This window comes from Protopterus annectens, chromosome 8.part0 (genome assembly GCF_019279795.1).
Source record: "Protopterus annectens isolate FY-2018-M chromosome 8.part0, PAN1.0, whole genome shotgun sequence".
Taxonomy (NCBI): Eukaryota; Metazoa; Chordata; order Ceratodontiformes; family Protopteridae; genus Protopterus; species Protopterus annectens.
This window is the reverse complement of record NC_056741.1, coordinates 1,015,317,213-1,015,327,555: the sequence shown is the minus strand read 5'-3', so window position 1 is coordinate 1,015,327,555 and position 10,343 is coordinate 1,015,317,213. Positions and strand designations below refer to the sequence as shown.

The following is a 10,343-nucleotide window of genomic DNA, read 5'->3' as shown; positions in this document are numbered from 1 at the left end:
TTGACATATTTTTTTAAATATATAAGTATGTTTTAAAAGTATTATTAACATTTTTATTGATGGACGGCTGCAGTGGTGTAGTGGTTAGCATTGCCACCTCACATCAAGAGATTCTCCGGTTCAATTCTCAACTGGGGTGCTTTCTGTGTGGAGACTGCATGTCCTCCCTGTAGTCATGTGGTTTTCTCCGGGTGCTCTGGTTTCCTCCCACATTCCAAAAACATGCTATAGGTGGATTGGACACTAAATTGGTCCTAGGCATGAGTGCATGCATGTGTGTGCCTTCTGTGGAAGGTTGGGTGCCAGGCTTGCAACATGACACTGTAAAACTCCACTGCCAATCATGAGCAGACAGGTGATCCACTGTGGTGACCCCTAACCAGGAAAAGCCAAAAGAACAAGATTAACATTTTTATTGATGTTGTAAATATGTCTTTTATGTGTATATCACTTTAATTTGATTAACTAATTAATTCAGGTGAACAGGATTAATTGACTAACCTATTTGAGTGAAGAAATTTGCTGTAGATCTGGTTTTGAAAAAGTTCTGTTACTAGGAAGGATGAAAGCGCTTACTTTTTTATTTTTTGTTACCTCACACCAAGAGGTTCTCCCGTTCGATTCTCGGCTTGGCTAGGTAGTGCCTTCTATGTGGAGTCTGCATGTCCTCCCCACGGTTGGGTAGCATTCGAAAGACATGCGTGCGTAAATGGGTGTGCCTTCGTTGAAGGTTGGACGTCGAGCTGGCACCTCAGCGTTTCGTAAAAAATATCTACTGCCAATCATTAGCGGACCGGAGTTCCACTGTGGCGACCCCTTACCAGGAAAAAGCCGAAAGACAAACAACAACAACAACTAAATAAAGTGTTTTTGGACTGTGGAAAGTTTTTAGAGCCTCAAGTGGATCACTGAGTGGGATTTCTGGTTTTATTGTTTTTTTTCTGCCCACTTTACATGCTGTGGTTTCTTACAAACTGCAACAGACTGCAGTGGTATAAGCCATAAATGAGGATGTGGCTGTGTGCGCTAAAGCAAGAGTCAAAGCAAGGCTGCAACAAAACCAATTGTCAGACCAGCAAGTTATTGACAGATACTGGAAAGGCAGACAACTGGTGCAGACTGTCTGCAACATGTGTGCCCCACACATGTCTTTGCAGACCCTGTAAGGAAACCCCATTCCCCCTGAAACCAAAGTGTGTACTTGCATCTGGGAAATTCCAGAAGCACATGGGGGATGTTGTGGGAGTATCACAGAAAGCTGCCAGTCATATCCTGGCAAAATTCCTGTCAGTAATGTGTGGCAATGTAGATGACTACATCCACTTTCCATCCACCCCCATGGAGTAGAGTACAGTAATGCACCAGTTCTACAGCACTACAAACTTACCCCATGTACTCACTGCAGTATATTGCACACACATCCCTTCCAAGCTACCAGTACATCCTGAAGCAGACAGATATGTAAACAGAAAGGGCTGGCCATCCCTGAACTGCTAGTTTGTGGGTGCAGCAGATGGCAGCATAAAAAAACCTCTTGGCAACACACCCTGGAATTGTCCATAATGCTGCCATATGGAGGGACAGTAGATTGATGTCTGCATTCCAACAAGGTGAGATACCTGAGGGAATACTAATGGATAAGTACAGGAACATAGCTAGATGTAATGTAAGGATACCCATCCCAACAAGATCCATGTTGACAACATGTGTGTTTGCTCCCAACAAAAGGAGACTGGTTATCTACTTCATCCATGGCTAATGACACTGTATTGTGAACCATCCAACCCTGCAGAGCAGGCCTACAACAGAGCACATGCAACAACCTAAAATACCACAGAGTGTGTGTTTGATGTAATGAAAGCAAAGTTCAGATGTCTGGATACACCCAGGGCTGCACTGTAATACACGGCTGAGAAGGCAACACAGATGATAATGGTGTACGCCATGCTATACAACATGCTAACTAGAGCAAATAGTGGTCTTCCAGTTGCAAGTGTGAGTGAACTACCCCAAGAACCCCAGATATCTGAAGATGACATCCAACAGGTAACAGAGGAGAAGTAGGAGGACATACGGGGCAGAAGACACAGGCAGAGGCAACATAGGGTGCAACCACAAGTGCAGGCCCAAGCAACACCGCAGCATCTGTTTGACAGCTTTGAGCCGTGACAAGCTACATGAACATAAGAACACAGATTAAACAATGATGTTCAGGTATTTCCCCACTACAGCAGGACAGATTGCATCTAATGGCAATTATCCACTAGATGTACACACTGATCATCAGACATAACTTAATCATGACATATAACATTATGAACATTGTGACAACCGTGCCCTGGCCCAGCAATCAAGGAGCCTCAATCCTCACCACTAACACCAGGGAGGTCTTCTCCTAGAAGAGGAAAGGATAACTAATACTCACAGTAAAGTATGATTTCTCTTAAGTGCACACAGAGATCACAGTCAGTCTGGGGCTGGTTGCTCCCTTGCTCTCCAGGTCCCCAATAAGACTCCCCACTGGCACAGCTATAGGGTCCAGATCTCAGCCTAGCTGGCAAGCTAACCTCCAGTACCCTCTCTGTCCAACCAGTGCTTTGTGTCCCTGCCCAGGTGATACACACATACACTTTGAGATAAGTATTTATACAACTTTACAGACACTCCTGGAAAATGCTGACACAGATTCTCCAGCTGTGTTCCTTTACCCAGACTATATGGTAGTAATTCCTGCCACCACCAGCTAATATAATTATCAGCTACCCAAAGGCCCTTGAAAGGGTGTCCAATTATTACTGCGCAATATTATTATCCAATTGGTAATGTGACTATTCGGTCTAAGGCTTATTAGAGTGGCCTATTATGATAACCTCTATAAATATGCAATGTACTCTAGAACCTACTTCTCTACACAAATCAGCCACAGGTAAAGGTTTTTAAAATATTTAATAATAAATAATTAAAACACAAGACAATACTACTACACCACAGAGATATCTATGAGTTCAGAAATCACACAGAAACTTAAAACAATACAGTAGGACAGGTCTGATGTCAAAGAAAAACACTTAATCTAACTTTCTAATCTTTAGCTATTCTTAAGAGAAAACACAGTGCTATAATCCTACTTACATAAAGAGCATAAGCAGTAGTGGGGTTGATGGTCCAAGACAAATGCTTTCAGTCTCTCAGTGAACAATAGTTTACAAAACACTAACAAACAGCTCCCCTAAGGCCCTCCCAAATTACATCATTTTTACACTTAGGTTTTCCCAGTATTCACATTACATCATTTTGACACTTAGCCTGGAGTTTCCAGGCAAACAAACTGCATTATTTAGCAAGTTAACACCTGCTCAGGAAACTACAACAATAAAAGACATTTCACATGTATACTCTAACAATTATTCCTTAAGTTAAGACAATAGAAAGAATGTGTTCAGCCAGATGCTTCGGCACCATTTTTTGGTAATTGCAACTTCAAAGAACATTTGAAATTCTTGGCTTGATTTTCCTTACAGCAGATGGCAATGTTGCAACAATCTTGAAGTTCACATTTTACAGTGTTTTCTTTCATTTAAGAACACAAGCCTGTATTTTACATTTATTTATACAAATGATAGAATTATGTATCAAATTCTATTTGACTAGGTTGGCAGCCTTCACCCATCTTTCCCCAATCTTCACAAACATATACAAATCTATCACAAAAGGGATCATTAACTCATGGCAAAACTGATGCAGGTATTTTTACAGGCTTAGATTGCTGTATCAGTGTATGGCACACAATAAGGGACACATATCAGTGCAACACATTCCTATCTCTCCACTATAAAAAGCTGCAAACAGGTAAACAACCAAGGACATAATGTCAAACTGTTAATACCACAAGCCAAATATATCACTGTTAAAGTATGGATAAAGTAATATAATAAATGGAGTCAGCTATGTTTAGTAAAACTGTTGGACTCACATGGCATCCGTCTAGTCAACGAACATGGACCGATGACATTGTCAGTGTTCTGCACAGCAGTCATCATCACCAGACTGACACTACCAGACAGAGTGGATCAACTGTCTTTGTTACTTTAACGCAGCCTAGAGTGCTGATTTTGACAGTTCACACCACTGTCTGGTCTGCCTCTACCCTGCATGGAAACACCTGGCCCAGGTTGCTCCACAGACGAGACTGATGGGGTGACATCAGCATGTGTAGACGAAGGAGCATGACTAAGACTTGACTGTCTGGTTGTGACTGCATGGCCCACAACAGATGGGTCAGTAGCGGAAGTGTGTGCATGGTGGAGCATAGATATTGATGCCCAATGGGCAAGGTTGACTCTGTTGAGAGGGGCCATGCCTCTCTCATGTGGTAGTCAGGTAAGCAGTCAGGGCATTTGGAACCCTGCTTGTATTACAGCACTGCTGCAGGACTGTAGATGCCTGGGATTCTGCTGACTATGCCACAGATAACATGCTTTTATTCTGAGCAGCCAGTGACACCATTACTTCACAGTGTCTGCATTTCTGTCCTTCATGCAGCACACCCAGCTGGTATGCAGCATGATCTTTAGCATGGACAAGTGCATGAATGTCAAATTTGTGACATTGCTAGGAACATTCATTTGTCTACAGGTGTAGACTGACACCCTCTGATACCTGCCCATGCAGGCCTATGCCTACTGTGACAGACAGTATCAATGTGTTGCAGGGAACGGTCAACATCAGCAGCAGTCTTAACTTGGATCTGTTGTTCACAGGCATCATCCTGTCCTGTGTCTGATGTCCACTGATTGTCAGAATGGCTGGACATGTTTTTCCCTTCACATCTAAGGCTACAGCCACATCCACATGACTGTCACCATCTTGGCCAGACTGTATGCCAATGTCCTGTGTGCCAGGAGCTATGCTACCATATTGAGACACATCAGATCCCATATCATGATCAGGGGATGGGCTAATAGTTGATACATATAGCTGATGTGCTAAAAGGAGACAGATGACACAGATCAGGGCAATGTGCTTTCATCACATTCTGGATACCATTAAAGACATATGACATATATATCTCAGTGCAATGTTACAGATAATAATGACTTACCATGATGTTTGTCTGTGTATGTGTCATGGAATCTACATGAATGGGAATTGACAATAAAGTTACATATCCAATATACATGACATATGTAATGAATACAAACATGACACACACCTGATAAGTCCTCATGGGAATACGGTGCAATAGAAGAGGGATAAACTTCAATTATTGTAGGGAAACAAAGTTGGTATTATTAATCACATCACTGCCAGCATGAGCCATTCAAACAGCATTAAAACATACAGCGGTATGCATGCAACAGCAATATGTGATGAATTACTCTATATTCATCTATGTCATGCAGAGTAAGATATAAATGTTCTGTCTGGAACTCCTGTTTCTGTCCTTCCCGGGTATGCATTCCTCCTCACTCACTTCACGCAGGGTGGCAAGAAATATTGTGATCTCATCGGGGGGGGGGGTCAATGGTGGACCACCTCCGGTGGCATCCCTCAGTCTCTCATACCATCATAACCTGTTAGCTGCACAGAGGATCATGTCAGAGTGGCATCAGTGTCAGGCCTTACAGGATATGTTGTGACTTCCAACCACATTAGTTATGTTCATGATGTTGGTACACATTTCATTCCTCAATACTGTATTCCTGCACATCCAAGGAGTCTCCGTCCATGTTGTGGCAGAGCATCTAGTATGATGTCATTTTTCTGTGGGAAGAAATTGTCACTCCTAGGTCTGTTTGCCATCTTAAAGACAGTGATATGCTCATGTTCATAATCATGTGGGGCCCAGGTATGCAGATGATTATTTGGACAGCTTATTTCACCATAAGCAGTACAAATTCCTATACAGTGGCAAAGTCAATGAAATACTTTGTCTTGGCAGTAGCATTTTCTGTTTAAAGGTTTGGTATTTGCAAGTAACTGGTGTGCATGTTATTTTGTAAGTGGTCATTTGGAAGTACCCCCAATGTGTGAGCAATATGGGTGAGATTGTGCATCTGCAGGCTACTGTGGTAACCAGATAGGAACCAAGTTCTGGGAAGTGATTAGTGAAGAACATGGCATTGATCTAACAGGCACATGTCATGCGACATCAGCCTGCAGCTTGAGAGGATTAATGTTTACTACAATGAGGCCATGGAGAAAGTATGTGCCTAGAGCTAATCTGGTGGACTTGGAACCTGGTACAACAGATTCTGTCCTAGCTTGACCTTTTGGGCAGATATTTAGGCCTCATAACTTTGTGTTTGATCAGAATGGTGCAGGAAAAAATTTTGCCAAAGGTCATTACACAGAAGCAGCTGAGTTCATGGACTCTGTGATGGATGTAGTGAGAAAGAATCAGAAAGCTGTGACTGCTTACAGGGCTTCCAACTGACACACTCCCTTGGTGGTGAAACTGGTGCTGGCATGGAAACTTTACTAATCAGCAAAATCTGAAGAAAAGTATCCAGGCCAAATCATGAATGTGTTCATTGTGGTACTATCCTCAAAAGTGTTGGATACTGTAGTGGAGCCCTATAATGCCACCCCATCTATTCACCAGCTAGTTGAAAACACTGATGATACCTATTCTACTGATAATATGACATATTCTTCTGTACTTTAAAACTTACCACCCTAACTTATAGAAATCTTAACTACCTTGTCTCTGCTACCATGAGTGGAGTTATAACTTGTTTGCGATTCCCAAGCCAGCTGAATGCAAATCTCAATAAGTTGGTGGTAAACATGGTGCCCTTTCTTCAGCTGCACTTCTTTATGCTAAGTGTTGTCTCTCTGACCAGTCATGGCAGTCAGCAGTATTGATCCCTGATTGTGCCTGAGTTCACCCAACAGATGTTGGATGCCAAAAATATGATGGCTACATGTAACCCGTGGCAAAGCTGTTACCTGTCTCTGGCTGCAGCTTTTTGAAGCCGCATGTCCATGAAGGAGGTGGATGAACAGATGCTAAACATTCAGAATAAGAACAGCAGCTATCAGCAGCTACTTTGTAGAATGAATCCCTAACAACTTGAAGACTTTGGACTGTGCCATCCCACCTCCAGGCCTAAGATGGCTGCAACTTTCATTAGCAACAGCACTGCCATCCAGGAGCTGATCAAACACAACTCTGAGGAGTTCACAGCCATGTTCCACCACAAAGCCTTCTTATACTGGTACACGGTTGAAGGTATGGATGAGATGGTATTCACCAAGACAGAGAGTACATAAATGATCTAGTGTCAGAATACTAACAGTACCTAAGATGCAACCTGGTAGGAAGGTGGGTTTGAAGAGGAGAGTGAGGAGAAAGCTGCTTAACAGTAGTCATTATCTGACAACTTTTAGATTTGCAACTTGTGTTGTGGGACACTTGTCTGTGAAATTGGTCACTGTCAATATCTACTGCCAAGTGTGAAATGTCTTTAACTGCTAGACATTTGTACATTTAATGTGAATTTTTTAGTTTATATGCTACTTACTTTGAAGTATACTAATGTGACATATAAAATAACAATAATGTCTGTGTACATAACAGTTGTAAAATCAACATAACTTCCGACATCTGTAAAGGCTGTCTGGGAATTTGAATCCCTTACCCTACATATCTGTTGATTGGAAATCCAAAGACAGCATTGTCACACCATAGGAGTCTGCATGCATGCTGTGTTAAACATACAGAAAGTCAGAAACCCTGTGTATCCATAAGCAGACCCACAAGAGTATGGATCATTTTTGTACTGACCCAGTAGTTATAAGACTTGTGTTAAGAGCTATCAATGAAAAATATCCATAACAGCAAAAGGAAATAGTACATATGGGTAATGTCTAAATCCATAGATTTCTGTACAAACACCACAAAGTGTATGGAGTGACCCATAAGACATACAGATAATTCATAGATCCATCTTTATCTACTGTTCTCTTTTGCTATGTAAATTTGTCTATACAACTACATATGGGAAATTAATGCATGTCCTTAATTCAGATGGCAACACCTGCATGCATACAGGTAAATCAAACAGCACTCCAAGAAGTTACAAGCATTTGTCTTAAAACACACATTTTCATTGAAAATAAATCCAAACAGGTACAAATTTGAGAATGAGTAGTTTTAACTGAGATAATATTCCCCCCCAAAAAATGCTAGCAGTTGCCAGTTTACCTTATCAGCTACCTATGACTCAGGTGTTACTGAAAGTAAGAGCACCTAATGTGCACCCATCTTTAAGTACAGTTTGCTACGTAATTAATGAGGTTCATTAAAATTCCGGGTTTTGGAATTCCATTAGCACAGATCCACATTTGTTTGTGTCTTTCGGCTTTTCCCTGTTAGGGGTCGCCACAGCAGAACTCCGGTCCGCTAATAATTGGCAGTGGATTTTTACGTGCCGAGTTGCCAGCCCTGATGCACAACCTTCAATGAAGGTACGCCCATTCACGCATGTCTCCACACAGAAGACACTCTAGCTGAGAATTGAACCGGACAGCGTCTTATGGTGAGGTGACAATGCTACCGCAGCACCACCACCACTGCAGTCTTAGCACACATCCAAGTAAGTTCTTAAAATTCTGTGCATTAAACAATAGCTCGGCGTAATGGGAAGTTGCTGCACACAAGTACCCAGTAGGTATCAATAAATGGTACCATGTGTTACACATGCCTTTTATCTTCCAGTGATGGGATAGCATTTTTATTTATTTATTTATTTATTTATTTATTTATTTATTTATTTATTTATTTTTATTTGCAGTTTGTATGCCAGGATGGTCCAATTGGGCCATGAAGAGCCTGTTTTTAATGGAGTCCTGAGGAGAAAAGCTCCAGAAAAATACATGAAGGCAAACATACAAATATAAATGCAAGAAGTCACATAAATACAAGATAAAAAGTTATAAAAACAGAGAATTAAAAAAACAAAGTAACAAGTTGCCATAGATTGGCATTATAAGGTGCTAGTTAGTATAATGCATTAAACTTCATTACAAATGAATTACAGTTCCTGTAAAATATGATAGTTCCTACAGTTATTATTAGGAGTTATAAGACACTAGGAGGCTATTTACAGATATATTAGCTTGTCCGGAATAATTAAGGTCAAGGAAATTATGTAGGATGGGAGCAAGAGCATTCCCATTGTGAAGTTAAGTGTGAGTGAAGTAGGGTTTTGAAGGCAGAGAGTCTGTTAGTGGTACGGATGAGAGGAGGAAGAGAATTCTAATGGCATGCTAGAAAGAAGGATAGGAGGTGCTTGCCTGGAAGATGGGAAGGTTTATGTAGTTCTATTAGATTCTGGGAGCAAGATCTGAGACATCTATCAGGAAGATGGATTTTGAAGGTGGAGGCAAGGGAGGGGAAGAGAGAGGGGGTAAAAATAAGTTTGTGTGCTTGGATAAGTTGGGAATAGGTGAGATAGTTGGGTAGCTCAAGCCAGTTCAGTTGATGAAGGGAAATACAGTGATAGGTAGTACAATTTTTGAAATTTTGTTGTAACAGGAGGAGAGTTTTGACTTGAGGGAAGATTGCATATTAGTAAGGATAGAGGCACCGTATAGGAGGGAAGGGATGAGGTAAGTAGTAGCGAGAACAAGCCTGGTAGAGAGAGAGAGAGAGATCTAATGGTTATGACAGTAAAGCATGCCTAATTTCTTATGTGTTTTTTATATTTACTTGTAGGTAACTATCAAACTTTAGCTAATCATCAATGAGAACTCCTAAACATTTTGCAGTGGAGACTATTTTGAGAATTGTATTACTTTGGCTGGTGATAAAGAATGAGTTTTTATCTAAGGTGGTGGTTTTAGAAAGGGTAAATATAATTAATTTAGTCTTGGTTGCATTGAGTGGCAGGTGGTTGTCTAGCATCCATTGATCGGTAGAAGAGAAGGCTTCCTGAGTTAATTGTGCTAATGAGGAAGTAGAGGTAGCAGAACAAATTATAGTAGAGTTGTTGGCATATTGGATGAGGTTGGCATTAGGGATGGCATGATAGAAGTCATTTATGAAGATATTGAATAGAAGGGGACCTAGAATTCAGCCTTGAGGGATGCCTGTGGGAGTATCTAGGAAAGGTGAAATAGCATTTTTCCACTTGACTGCTTGTTGCCTGTTTGATAGATAACTGATAAAATAGTTGATGGAGGAGTGGGATAGGTTTAGTTTAAAGAGTATAGTAATGAGAAGGTTGTGAGAGATGGTGTGACAAGCATTTGAAATGTCTTAGAGGAGGGTGGGTACAATATAACCAGTGTCACAGGCCTTGTTAATGGTCTCTTGGAAGGAGAGAAGAGCAGTGGTG

At 41.2% G+C, this 10,343-nt stretch overlaps 1 pseudogene; it reads left to right on the top strand.

Moving 5' to 3' along the window:
- Positions 1 to 6,038: 6,038 nt before the first annotated feature.
- LOC122809197 lies at positions 6,039 to 7,365 on the top strand (annotated as a pseudogene).
- The last annotated feature ends 2,978 nt before the right edge of the window (positions 7,366 to 10,343 follow it).